The following is a 561-nucleotide window of genomic DNA, read 5'->3' as shown; positions in this document are numbered from 1 at the left end:
AGGGATCACCACTCTTTTCAGCGACTTCAGAGTATTATCATCCCCAAACCTGAAACTTGTGGAACTTTCAATTCCTTAATCTTGTTACGATTTTCAGCATTCAAGGAGTCCAGGTAATATTTTAACCAGTAAATTCCACACACCGTGGATGTGCAGCCACTGTCCAATACAGCACAATTGAACGATTCTGCAACCAACACCTTCATTACTGGTGTAAAACTGCTTGTTGTAATAGGACAATGCCTTCTTTCTGGTCACTATCTTTTTCCTCTTCTGACTCTTCCGTGTCATGTGTCGCTTCAAACACTCTATTATAATGTGTTGGGCAGTTGAAAGCATAATGGTATTGAGTGTCACATCGAAAACATCGATTTATCATACCCCGGCATTTCTGGGGTTCATCTTCCTATTGTATGTTCTAACTGGGTTTCTGTCTCCATACTTTCCGGGTCCCGATCTCCCTCTATAGTCTTGAAACCTGTTTGTAGCTGTGCAATTTTGCCATCCTGTTAATAGTGTGTCTTCTATATTCTGCTTTATTACAGACTGACCTTTGTGGGT

This window comes from Scyliorhinus torazame, chromosome 1 (genome assembly GCF_047496885.1).
Source record: "Scyliorhinus torazame isolate Kashiwa2021f chromosome 1, sScyTor2.1, whole genome shotgun sequence".
NCBI lineage: Eukaryota > Metazoa > Chordata > Chondrichthyes > Carcharhiniformes > Scyliorhinidae > Scyliorhinus > Scyliorhinus torazame.
This window is presented reverse-complemented; position numbering follows the sequence as displayed.